Source organism: Homarus americanus, unplaced genomic scaffold (assembly GCF_018991925.1).
Source record: "Homarus americanus isolate GMGI-L3 unplaced genomic scaffold, GMGI_Hamer_2.0 scaffold31037, whole genome shotgun sequence".
NCBI classification, from domain to species: Eukaryota; Metazoa; Arthropoda; class Malacostraca; order Decapoda; family Nephropidae; genus Homarus; species Homarus americanus.
The window spans coordinates 7,485,796-7,497,338 of NW_024722227.1; positions in this window are offsets into that span (position 1 = coordinate 7,485,796).

The following is an 11,543-nucleotide window of genomic DNA, read 5'->3' on the forward strand; positions in this document are numbered from 1 at the left end:
AACCACTAGTTATTTGACTGTGATCTAAAATAAAACTAAGTACAGTACAGTACAGGTACTCCTCGACTTACAACCTACTCGACTTACGACCGCCCGGACATACGACTGCCGTTGTCGTATAAAATATTTTTCAAATTACGTATTTTCGAGTCCCGACGTTAGTGATCGCTCTGTGTACCTGTAAGGTGCATGTTTCCTCTTTTTATATCATATTTCTTATATTTATTCTTTTTATATACTTTATATACTTGCTTCATATCTATATTTTCTATTCATCTTTTCTTGTGTATATATATATATATATATATATATATATATATATATATATATATATATATATATATATATATATATATATATATATATATATATATATATATATATATATATATATATATATATATAATCAACGACCTCAAAGTCCGCGTGTTAAATGGACTAAAAATGAAGTATATATATATATATATATATATATATTAATAATTCTATGTTCTGAGTCTTTCTCTATACTGTAAGTATCTACCTTATATTTCTTTGCTTATATTTTCTAAGTCAATATTCTTTTCTTTACTTCATTTCTTCTTTCATATATATTACATATTGTATTTTCTTAATTTTATGTCCTTACTTTCTCTCAATTATATTCTGTTTTAGTTATATTCTAAACCATGGATTAATCTGGGAAACCATGTCATTCTTGCTATAACACTTCTTGTACTTACCACGGTAGCCTGCCACCACCCAGACTTTTCTTAAAATATAACATATCTTAGTGAACTGTTAGGAAGCGTGCTAGTGAGCTTCTTGGCACATGAGTTACAATACAGTGAGTCCTGCTATAACGCGTGTTTTGATAACGCGAATTTGCTCTAACGCGATTTATGAATTAGGAACGATATTTGTATAATGCGAACGCTTGTTTGCTATAACCCGATTTTTGCTTACTATTTCTCCAATTTTGTGGTATTAACTGTGAATATGGTAAAGAAGAATATCAACAAGAAGCGTTCTGGTGATAGAATTCCCGGTGATGATCGTAAAAGAAAGGATATAACACTTGAAGAGAAGCTCGATTTTATCAACCTCAAAATCACCCTTCTCCCCCATCAAGTAAAGTGTTACATTTACTGTATGATTTCATTATTAGATATGAATGTAACATTTATTTAGACTGTGCTATCCTTTGTGTTAGGCTAACTACTAAATTTTTTCGATTTCGAGTAATCTGCACCTAACCCTATTTTCTCCATAAGCCCTGTTATTTCTATTACGCGATTTTCTATAACACGATATTTTACAAGAACACAATTATCGCGTTATAGCAGAACTACCTGTAGTTATTTTCTGAGAACCAATGGGTAGAAGGAATAGAGCGGTGATACTCGTAGTTTACTAATTTAATATTTATTAACATAAGAAGTGAATAAGATGTTAATTAAGTTCACTCAGACAAGACTGGACCACTTAAGTCTTACTTTACCATTCATAAAATAGATCTTCAATTACTTATTACATCATTAAACAACTGTTGTATTATTTCTTTGACAAATAAGATGGTTATTTGACACACCCACATAGGACTGGAGCCTTAGGTCTTACTTTTACAAGTACAGCTCCTTCCCGACTTACGACCACCCGCACTTACGACCTGCCTCAGTCGTACCAATATTTTGTCAAATTACGCATTTTCGAGTCCCAAAGTCAGTACACAGACAAAATTTTTCTTTGTAATTTGCTTTAAAATGGCTGGCAAGCTTAAAAGTGAGAGTTTTGTGGTGCTGAGAAGAAAAAGAGACACCCATTTTAGATTTTCTATATTATTTAAGCATTTTCGACTTACGAACTGGATTTGAGTCCCTAACCCCGTTGTAAGTCGTGGAGGAGCTATAGCAAAATAAATATTCAAATCTTGCTTATAACATTAAACACACATTATATTATTTTATTGTCAATACAGATGGTTTTATGACACACTTGACAATATCCCAAATTAAGATATTACCTATAAAATCATGTTATTTAGGAATGAACAACATGGCACTTTTCCCTCAGTTGATGTACTCAACTCACATAACATATTTACTGGTACTATGAATATTCATGGGTTCATTACTCAACATGGGATAACTATATTTCTGCTAATTATCCCCAATCATATACAACAATAATACTTTGGCCCATATAACTATAAGGAGTGCCCCAGGGTGTCACACTGGTGTCACCACTAACGAAGAGCGCTGTTAGGGTCGGCTGTAGTCTGACACACTGCGGGGGGAGTTCGGGCCTAGTTCCCAGGGTGCGGACTCGCACAATTTAATCGTGCCTAAAGAACGACATCCTGCAAGATAGCCAGCTGGTGTGCAGCTAACGGTCTCCCGGTGACTGTTGGGTATTCAGCTAACACACACACTGTGCCTGAGATAATGATGGGGCAGCGTCTGAGATTTGACAATTATAACTCCATCACAAACAATCTTTTGTCTAGCAACGACAGACGATATTTACGTTACATTAATTCTTTCACTGGGTAAATGACAATTTCACTGCTACAACATGAACACTGATATTCACAAAATTCACTGAGTTAAACTGACTTAATATGGCGGGCGTAAATCGTACACATACCTGAGATATGATGGACAGCGTCAGAGTTTTGACGCTGCCCCTCGTGTTAGAGTTTATATACGGCTAACTGGCAACTCAGGCCTGTGCGCTACCCATGCCAGAAAGGTTAATCACGCAGTGACATAAATTACATTCAACTCAGTTGCTGTACATTTAACTATGAAACTCAGTGCCATGGTTCAGGTGAATTTCTTACTTCTATTTTTATAATTTAATCAGAGATTGAGCTTGCCAGGAAGAAGTGAAATACACATGCTGTTAACACTAGTTTTACAAACTCAGCACGGCTGCGAACAAGGAACTATTCACAGGGATACGTTAGATTTTGGAGATTATACAGGTTGGCAGAATACAGTAGTTCAGGAGATTGATGACTTTCTTAAATAGACAACTGACACTAACTAAACTACAAACATCAGATTCTCTGATGTTTGGGCATGGGATGCCATTTGTACTGGCAGACTCGACACTCACTAACTTAACCAATGTTACTAACAATAAAGACAGTTAGGCTTTCAACATCACTCACAAAGGATCTTGTATGCTTTAACTGTAATCAGACATCTCTAAGTTGACTCAAAACAATGGTGTCCTCTCTCATATTTAAATTCACTTTATAGAGAGGTTGGTTTCAGGAAGTCAGAGAAAATGGACGGCACCCTGGTTTGGGAGCGATGAGAAAACAGACGCCTCAGACTGGAGACTCAATAAAAAGAAGGTATAGCAACATATTTTGTGGGCTATTGAGCGTAATATGAATCGTCTGATTTTACGTTAACTGACGTGTACAACCGTGGTCATTACATACTGACAAATTTTTTTTTTTGTAATTCCCTTTAAAGTGGCTGGCAAATGTAAAAGTGAGAGTTCTTGTGGTGCCGAGAAGAAAAAGAGACCCATTTTAGATTTTCTATGTATTATTTTCTCATTTTTGACTTACGACCTGGTCGTCGGTCCCTAACCCCGTCGTAAGTTGAGGACTGACTGTATACTTCTGGCCACAGAAAATTCTACATACGCTGGGTATTATTTTATTGATAATTTCAAACTGTTACCAAAAAAATTGCTAAAATAAAAATAATACAGTACAGTGTGTGGAAAACTAAGGATACAGGGAAGATAAAATCTGATTTGTATTCTAAATAATTTTGTTGAGAAAACCAACACTCGATGTTTAACAATTATGATATTGTTTAGATATCAGGTATAAACCTTAAAAAGGTTGATATGACCTGACCAATCCTATGGTTGATTGAGGTGGCCATGGAGCAGGACAGCCATGCCCTACCCACCTACCATGATACCCATTTTTTTTTTGTGGTATAACTCCAAAGCTATGGGGTAGTGACACTATGGTTGTGGAGTTATGAATCCCCTGAATTATGAAAAGTATTTCTGAAACGCCCTTGCCTAACCTAACCTAACTTAGGCTAGGTTAGGAACCCATTAAATGAACTACCCGGTAGGCAAAATGACGTAGCTTAACCTAACCTAACATTACCTAGGTTAGCTACTGGTAAATTACATTTGGTAAGGTTGGGTTTCATTAATTTAAGTTGAGTTGGGTTGGTTTAGGTTATTCTGGGAGCCCATTTCATGAATTGCACAAAGTATCTGCCCAGTTCATGAACTGAACAATTTCACAAACAGGGTATAAAATTCATTCTTGTCAAGATTTTTGAAAATGGATAAAGTCCATCCATTTATTTAGAACAAGAGGATAAGAGAAATGAAGAAAAGGACTAAAAGGAAATGAAAGAACTGGAAGTTGTCTGGGGGCATGGCAAAATAGGTGGTGAAGGAAGGGTAGTGGGTGGGGGAAAGCATGGTGAAAAAAGGGGGTGGGGGAATGAAGCAGGTGTGAAAGCAAATCCCCCAAAAGAAGAGAGGGTGGCAAGGTCATTCCCAACTCCAGTACCACACATGTTGTCCATGGCTGACAAAGGGCAGTAAGAGAAGTTCAGAGAGTGAAGGAGCTCCAAAGTCTTTCCTCATCAGAAGATTACCAGGACACAGAAAATGCTAGGAATGAGGTATGAAGAGTAAAAGTCACTCATACTCAACATGAAGATTAGTTTGTATGTGGTGGCATAAACAGTTTCATATGCAAACATGTATACTGTACTGTATATCCACATACTGTATGTAGATCTATACACAATCACATGTAGTGTCACACACACAAACACAAACACAGCTTGAGACTTTATTTTATTAATTTTACTTTTATCTTAGGTGAAAGGCGAATGTCACATTAGGACCCAGATCCATCACAGCACTGGTAACATCAACAAGGGCAGCCAGCATGTACTACAACAGATCCAGCACTGGACGGGAACTCTTTACGAGAAATACGTAAGTCGATCCATCATATACTATAATCATGGGCATCCTCAGGATTTTTTCCAGGGGGGTAAAAGAAAGCAAGACAAGACCTGACATCAGTTTATTCATTCAGGGAAATCACGAACTAACAGACTATGAAAAGCTACAGAAAGATCTCTGTGAGCTTCAAGAATGGTCGAATAAATGGCTGCTAAGATTCAATGTCATGAAGTGTAAGACGATGCACCTGGGACATACTAACAGTAAGGAAGTGTATCACTTGTCCCAACATGATGAAGAAACTGTATTAATAGAGACCGAATTTGAAGAAGGTGAATCAAACAACGAAACTAGTAGGTCTTATAAGAAGGTTAAGGTAATTCATATATCTAGACTGTCCGTCCCTCATAATGATCTTCAAGAGAGAGTTGCTTCCCCACCTTGAGTACTGTCACCCCGTCTGGTCCACGAGATATACTAGAGATTGTCAATTGATTGAAAATGTCCAAAGGAGGGTTACCAGACTGGTGCCTTCTCTACGGTACCTCAGCTACCCAGAGAGATTAGAATGCCTGTAACTGCCTAGCTTATTCTACAGGTGGGCACGGGGTGAAATAATTAAAGTGTATAAATGTCTCGGAGAGCTCTACTCGTTCGAATGTACATACCTGGAGCTGGCGGACGCTCGCCCCACAAGGGGTCACAGCTCAAGCTAAAAGAAGGCATAAGTCAAGTCCAGAAAGCAGTGAGGGCAAACTTTTTCGGAGTGAGAGTTGTGAACTCTTGGAACAATCTGCCAGAGAGTGTTGTGACAGCAGTGAATGTAAGCTGTTTCAAGAACAGACTTGACAACTTTTACTTTTATCCTCTTCATCACTGATCGACTCGTTAGCCGCTTGGGCGATCGGTCACGTCTCTGATTACTTTTCCCTTTCTCCCATCCTCTTCACCAAATGATCGGCTCGTTAGCCGCTTGGGTGATCGGTCACATCTCTGTTACACACTGTTGGCAAGTACTGGGCATGCACTGGCTCCAGTGTTGGTCAAGTCTTGTCTTGAAAGAGCTCACACTCGGTGCCGTCACAACACTTTTTGGTCGATTGTTCCAAGAGTTCACAACTCTCACTCCGAAAAAGTTTGCCCTCACAGTTTTCTGGACCTGCGGCTTCTTCAATCTTGAGCTGTGACCCATTGTGGGGCGAGCGTCCGCCAGCTCCAAATAAGGAAACTCGACCGAGTAGTGTTCCTTGAGATGCTTACACCTCAATTAGGTCACCCCTTACCCGTCTGTAGTATAAGCTAGGTAAGTTCAGGCTCTCCAATCTCTCAGGGTAGCTGAGGTGCCGAAGTGCAGGCACCAGTCTGGTGGCCCTTCTTTGAACATTTTCAACCAACTGACAGTCCGAAGCATATCTCGCGGACCAGACGGGGTGACAGTACTCTAGATGGGGAAGCACTTTACTCTTGAAGATCGTTACGAGGGACGGATCGTCTAGATATCTGAACGACCTTCTTATAAGACCCAATAATTTATTTGCCTGATTTACCTTCTTCTTGCAATGGCCCAGAACTTCAGCTCATTGTCAACATGCACAATTACGTCCTTCTCACATTCAGTCTCAAATAGCGCAGTTTCTTCATCCTGTTGGGACATATGATATGCCTCCTTACCATTGGTACGCCCCTGGTGCATCCTCTTATACTTCGTGACATTGATTCTCAGCAGCCATTTCTTCGACCATTCTTGTAACCCACAGAGGTCCTTCTGCAGCTCTTCACAGTCCGCTTAGTTCTTGATTTCCCGAAATAACTTGCTGTCATCGGCAAACATTTGTATGGAGGAGTGTACAACGTCAGGCATGCCATTTATGAAACAAACAAACAACAGCGGGCCCAATGCACTGCCCTGTGGTACCACGCTTGTGACAAGTACGGATGATGATTTTGTGCCATTAATCACCACACACTGCTTGCGGTCATGTAAAAAGTCTTCTATCTACGCTTGGACATATCCCCGAATTCCGTACCCTTCCAGTTTGATTTTCAGCCTTTCGTGGGGTACACTGTCAAAAGCTTTGGTAAAATCTAAGTAAATATTGTCGATATTACTACCCTGTTCCAGAATATGGATCCAAATATCCAGTACCTTGAGCAATTATGTTAAGCAGGAGCTCTCCGGCATAAAACCGTGTTGGCAATCCTTTACAAGGTTTTTGTGTAGTAGATGTTCCATTGCGGCATCTCTGATAATACTCTCAAGTACTTTACATATTATGCTGGTCAGGCTCACCGGTCTATAGTTGTTCGTGGAGTGACGATTGCCCTTTTTGAAGGTAGGACTCACATAAGCCACTTTCCATTCACTGGGGACCTTTCGTTCATCCAGGCATTTACAAAACAGGATCTTCAGGGGCTTGGCAAGCTCGTTGCACAACTCTCTTGGCACTCTAGGATGCACCATGTCAGGGCTGGGACTCTTATGGACCTTTAGCTTTGACAGTTTATTTCTAATACCCTCTTCTGTAAACACAATGTGGGTCAGTGCTGTGTTGAACCGTCTGTCCTCAAACGCAGGAAGGTTAATCGTATCCTCTCTTGTGAACACTGTGAAAAAGAAGCTGGTCAATGCCTCGGCTTTATCCTGGTCATAATCTGCGTAACTACCATCTTCAAGCCTCAGGTCTGATACTCCTACTCGCGTTTTTAATTTTGACTTTGCATAGCGGTAAAACTCCTTTGGGTTTGACTTGACCTTGCTTGTATCCAGCGTCTGGAACTCCTTTTCAGCCCTTTTACATTCTATCTTTGCTTGGTTTCTGGCTCTTGCATATGTCCTCCTGTCCTGCTCATCATTTGACCCACCTCACGTCTTGAATTTCTGGGTTTTCTTCTTAACTTTGTCGACCGCCACATGGTTCATGTGTAGGGATCCCTCGTATTCCTAGAGGCACTGGGTTTGGTCTTGGGTATATATTTATCGATCAAATGGGTCACTGTACTAGTTATGATATCGAGCATAGTGTCTGCATTCTTGTGCCTTAATGAGTCAGGCCAGTGGATACCCCTCATCTCTTCCCTCATCCCATTGTAATTTCCCTTGTAATATTTGTACCTTGACCTGGCCTTATCCTGAACTAGGTAACAGTTAAATCTGAATGACAACACTATATGGTGACTGGTGCCAACTGGGGCAAGGTGTTCCAGTTTGGCCACCATACCCTCCTCGTTTGTTATGATGTGGTCTACTGGCCTGGGTGTTTGCTCCCCTCTATAATGTGTCGGGTCTCTAACATGTTGGAACAGAAAATTATCTCAGAGTTTCTACAAAAAGAGTAGCAGGGCTATTCAAGTCATTTGGGGTGAACTCGTTTCTACAGTCGATATTGCCATAGTTAAAGTCCCCCATGATAAGGAGGTGGCTAGGGTTGAGCATCGCCACATTGTCTATTAAGGCTCTTAAGTTCCTTTGATTTAGTGGGCCACAGTTTGGGGATCTGTAGATACACCCGACGATAAGTAAGTCTCCTCCCTTTAATATAATTTTACACCACTTGGACTCTTCAAAAACATCCTCTCCCTGTACCCTCGCCTGGCTGGCTCTAAGGTCTTGCCTAGCATAGATAACCACACCCCTCTTGCAAGTTTCTTGAGAAAGGTTCATAAATGAGTCATATCCACCAATACTGAACTCACATTCCTCTGGGTCAATTCTCCTGTTCTTGTACAACAGTTCTACAACTCCTACAGTATCTGGTTGGTGTACTTTCAGTAGTGTTTCAAACTCTTTTCTCTTATAAAAGAATGTGTCTGTATTAGTGTACTGTACATGACATTCAAGCTAGAATTTGTTCTCGGTAATGTCTCTGCTCTTAGTAGTAACCCCCATTTTCAGAAGCTGCAGCATTTGCTAAGTACACTGTATTTTGCAGGGTGTGGTTAAAAATGTCATTGTTCACAAGGTGCTTTCCTCCTCCCGGCTGATAGACGGAGCTGGTGCCACCTCCCGGGCGGGGGTTAGAGCGGGTGGAGGGTGCACTCCTGTCCCCTGGCCCTGTGTCGGCACTGGAGCACGTTTAGATACATTCAGGAACCTGTGCATGCGCAGTACTTGCCAACAGTGCATAACAGAGATATGACCGACCGCCCAGGCAGCTAATGAGCCGATTAGTGGTGAAGAGGATAAAAGTAAACGTAGAATAAGTATATTCGTCCATATAAATGTTTGATGAAGTACAATTGAGTTACTTTCGAGTACTGTATGATCAGCATTATCACTTACTAGTGTTATCACCAAATTTATTAATCAACATACATAATAGGGTTGACCTTAAGCATTAAAATCTGATGAAAATAATTAATTTTATATAATTAATCTTGAAAATCTAGGGATGGCCAATGTTAACTGTCAGTCATGATGGTGACTTGCTCAGAACATTAGCAGCGTACTTTCAGTGGCTAAATAAATACTGCAGACGGCACTTATCAGCTCCAGAACAATTAATCACGCCTTCAATGAAGGCTTTATTTCTAACTAACACCTTCTGGTGATGCACGCTGAGTATGCACAATTTAGAGAAGCGTTCAGTTAACATTGTTGATCAAAGCCATGTCTTGACACAACTCTGTCTAAATGACCTCTGTACTGTACTTCACAAGTGGAGGCTGGAAGTGTTAAGGAGATAAGTAGGACTTCTCGAATAGCAGGAAACAAATCACACTGCTTCAGAAGATCCATCAAAGATAGGGTTGCACTGGAACCAGATGCAGTTTTCTGTCTGGAAATGTTGACACTTCATATTTCAAACCAGGACTGCGAATAACAACAAAATTATTGATGTTGTAGATATCGTTTAACTGTACCATTTTTTCTTGTTTGGGATACAGTGCAGTACAGTACAGTACAGTACAGTACAGTACAGTACAGTACAGTACATGAATTCATTGTAGCAGATTTTTTAAGTACGATTATAACTTAGCAATTTCCATGGCAATGGGCATAAATAATAATAATCATAAATTGTCACCAACGATACCAAGCTCAGAGCATTCCACTATATTTATTTTGCTCTTATTTTCATTTATAGATAATAATATTAGTAGTGTTTATAATTACAGGTATATTTAATTGTACTCAACAAATTGTGCAATTACCCACATGTCATACTACAGTACTGTACTTATCAAAAATTGAAAAAACACAGTTAAGTTACATTACAATTGCAAAGTATATCTGAAAAATGTTAGGAGCATCAATTTCTTGTAACATTATGCTGTGCTGTGTTTATTGAATCCATGTCAATAAGTGTACAGTGCTGTACATATTTAGCAACTGCTCAAAAGTAAAAAAATCTGAATGGAACACAATTGGAGCATTGAGATTTCTGAAAATTTCTTTGGATAGTAATGTTGAAGTTTACTCGAGCGTTGACAATGATGGTCTCAAGTTCAGGGGAAAAAGAATAATTTTCTCAGAGTCCGAGTCTGTTCATCAAAGTTATTAATTCAGCACTTCTAAATAAATGCCTCAGTGTCATGTAAACTGTGTGTAGTTTATTTATCCTCTACAGGTACTCCTCGACTTACAATCTACTCGACTTGCGACCACCCGGACATACGACCACCGCAGTCGTATAAAATATTTTTCAAATTACGTACTTTCTAGTACTGACATTAGTGATTGCGCTGTGTACTGAATTTATTTTTTTTTATTCCCTTTAAAATGGCTGGCAAGCGTAAAAGTGGGAGTTCTCGTGGTGTTGAGAAGAATAAGAGACACCCAATTTAGAATTTCTATGTATTATTTTCGCATTTTCGACTTATGACCTGGTTGTCGGTCCCTAACCCCGTCGTAAGTCGAGGACTGACTGTACAGGGCTAATATAAGTATTTGGTTAAATTTTCAAGTGTCATCAAGCGGTTTAGATTTCCTTTAGAACAGACACGCTTACAGAGCTTCAGTAAGACCCCCAACAGCGGTATAGGCGAAAGAGGTGGCCAACATGGGAATCCAATGACTACACTTGCGGATGAAGGCAGTGCAAGATGGACAGGCTACTAAAGCGAAACCCGATAAACTGGGCTATCGGCAGTCCATTGCTACTCTCTCCCAGTCGTTGCAACTACTTGCATCACTGGATTAAGAAAAGGAAGAGCCAGGATGTGTGGTAGCAGTCTGCACTCCTGCCTCACCACATAAATCAGCTCACTCACAGCCATCATCCAGCTCATGATACTGCTCATCATCAGTGTTCCGGCTCCCAGACGAGGTCGACTCACAGAATGGGGCTCCGGCTATACCATCTTCTGGAAGGGTAAGACTGCTGTGGAGAGGAACTACATTTACAGAGTTGGCTTTGCCATTCGCCAGTCCATCTCACGTAGGCGAACTGAAATGCCTGTTGGGATCAACGAAAGCCACATGACACTCCGAATCCGCCTCATGACACTCTGAATCCCAGTGAATCAATCACGTTCTGCCTTCTTCATCAGGGCATACGCCCCAACACTGGAAGCAGAGGATGACATCAAGGAGGCCTTTATGCTGACCTTTACAGAGTGCTAACCTCTATCCCCAGAGAAGATAAGGTTGTGCT